A 2,956-nucleotide genomic window follows, 5' to 3' on the forward strand; every position below is an offset into this window, starting at 1 on the left:
TGCTGGCCAGCACAAAAATGTCTCCGGAGAATTGCACGCTCTCGGAGATGAAATGTTGAAGAAAAAGTCTGCAAAAAAATCCAAAAACCAAATGAAATGCGTACACAAAAATGCCAAAAAGCAGCAGAAGCCACAGCAGAAGAAACAGAATTTTTTTGACAACTTTTTGTCGATGCGAAACTGTCACAGGAAAAAGGATTTTTGGTTCGAGATTGGTTTTTTCCCTGCCTCTTCGCTGCTTCACATGGCATATTTAAAGTTATGGGCCTCCGTCTTAGCCATTTAAAACGTTTGCGAAATTAATATTGGCCACAAAAACTGTGAAATGCTGTGAAAAGAACGCACGGCCCAGCAGCAGAGGTCCGAAGACTTCTTTGGCCAGCAAAAAGTAATTTTTGCTAAATCGCAAAAAATCAAACAAGATCATGATCGGACGGATGACGATAATGATGGCCATGGTCATGATGGCCAGGCCAGTCGGACAAGCGAATGACGAATAGCCCATAGCTCTGCGGCTCGGAATGAATGCGAAATTTACGGAATCCGCCAAGACCCAAACCAGCAATTCCAAACAATTCCCCACAACGACAATTAAGCACGAACAAAAGGCGAGCCACGGCGAAAAGATCGTGTTTGGAGTATCTGGAGGATCGGGGAATTCTGCCAACCCACCTATGTGTGTACTTCTCTATGTGTCAGCTCTCTGCAGAAACTCCCACGGCCCACCCAGTGCTACAATTTTTACTCCTTCGCCGGCACTTTCCCATCGGCATTGCTCGAGCTTTATGCACTCGAAAAAATTCTTTAACTTTTCATGTAGAAGAAAAACTAACTGCAATTGTAGTCTTCAAGGGTTCTATGGCCTAGCCATAGTTTAATCAGATTTTGGCCACTATTTGGGCCACTTTTGTCCGGGTGTATTGGCCACACCTCCTAACTCATGCCATCGTCAGCAAACAAAGAAATAGAGGAGGCGAAAGACAAAAGACACTCGACGGCAAACAGAGAAGGCGAGGAGTGACTATAAAAAATATTCTGTAGTGAAACATTTTTATGTGCTTGTCCATCCGTCACAAATTATATAATTATCACCTGTAGATATTGGTTAGGCCGCTTATCGCCGGTGTGAATCTGACTTCGACTTGACTCAAACCGACTCTGCTCGAAATGTTCGATTAGCCACGCTTTATGTCTTCATCTGTATTTCATTCCCATTTTTCGGGGAGCGAGTTTTGGTCAATGGGTGAGGTCGAGCCAACCCGATACCGATTCCGATTCCCTTTCGGCCTTATCTTTCCAACGAAAAATGCCACCCAAAATGTAATCTTTATATGAACAGTAAGTTGCTTCGATTGCTCTCACAGAGAAAGTGCCGACAGGCAGGAAGACTATGTATGTATATACGATTATAAAACAAGCGCAACTTTCATTGAGCGGAAAGCAGAAGAACGGAGGCAGAAAGGAAATGCCACGTTGTCCTGGGGAATTTCCCAACTCACTCTCACACAGTTTTTCCGGGGCCTGGGAATGTTTTCGGGTACTGCTGCACTGTGTATTGACTCTTCGCATGGGAAACTCAATGTTCGAGAGGGATTAGCATTAGCTGCACAGAATCCGTCATCAATTGGAGATCACTTAGTATTATGTATTTGCAGGATCTTCTTTTTGGCAACAATAAGGCAAAGACAGAATTAGCAAGGTATTCATTACCAGTAAATTTTAAAATCATGTGGGTTAGTGAATTTCTCCAGATATATAACAAAATATTTTAAAATATATTGCCAATGACATTTATATACAAATTCACTGGCACTGTAAAAGTGTATTTTCTAATTTCTACAATCAGCTGCAATGATTCTCAATATCCCTACTTTCTTCCTGGTCATTTGAAACCAAAACCTTAGTTAATATCCGTACTTTTCCCGGACCACACGACACGGCCACTTACCGCTGAAAAGGCCAATCCGAGTGGGAAAAAACAGGGACTAAATAACCAAACAGGGGCTTAGCGTAGAGCCAAGCCCTACTTAGAGAGTTTTGGATATGCGGACATGTTTAGCATCGGTTCCTGTTCCGCAGGCAAAAGTCAATGTCCTAGGAAAACATTTAAAAAGTCCTTGATCAGCGGACGGAGCGGCACGTGTACGTGATTTTCCTACGGCATTGTGCATCCACTTAAGCGTGTAAATTTCCCAAACTACTCAATGACGACAGAAGGAAAACAACGTTGAGTGCGGGAGGGAGACACTTGCATAAAATGTGGAAACTTATTAACTGCTGACCAAAATTCGTTCCGAGTTGTCGCGCCGCCAGCGATCGGAAAAAACGCCAGCGAATGTGTGAAAAACCTGAATCAAGTCAAAATAAACAAAAAACTCTCTCGAGGATTTGGCGAGACCGAGGGAAAATACCAAAAATAGTCGGCGGCGGCTGGGTTTCTTTTTTGTGCGCCAGTGTTTTGGTTCTGCTTTTGGTGGCTGTCATCTAATAATTAAAATGACTTAATTATTGCGTCAGACTGTGGAGATCAGTGGAGGGAAATCAAGTGCAGGTTTGGCGCCGCCTTGATGTCGCTGGATTTCCTGCCACTACTTAATAATTGAATTTTCCGATTCTCCAATTTTCGGATTTTCAGATTCCACCGATTTTCGTGTGGGGCCGCAATTAGATTATGCATTTTATGAAGTGCGAATCCAATTGGGAGCGGGGGCACCACCATTTCTGGCATTCTTTTTGGCGCCAAGATCGAGTCGCGACCTGGTGACGCCGTTGACGCTGCCCTTTGACCCAATGCCGCCGACCCACGTACGACAGCGCTCTGTCTTCTATCGGATATTGAATAGAGCCATCCCATCCATCCAATCGAAATCCCGGCCCCCATTCGCTATGGTCGAAGGATAACGTTGAATCCTCGAAATCGATTTTAAGTGGCCAGCTGTTGGCTGTTGGCTACCCT

This window comes from Drosophila mauritiana, chromosome 2L (genome assembly GCF_004382145.1).
Source record: "Drosophila mauritiana strain mau12 chromosome 2L, ASM438214v1, whole genome shotgun sequence".
NCBI classification, from domain to species: Eukaryota; Metazoa; Arthropoda; class Insecta; order Diptera; family Drosophilidae; genus Drosophila; species Drosophila mauritiana.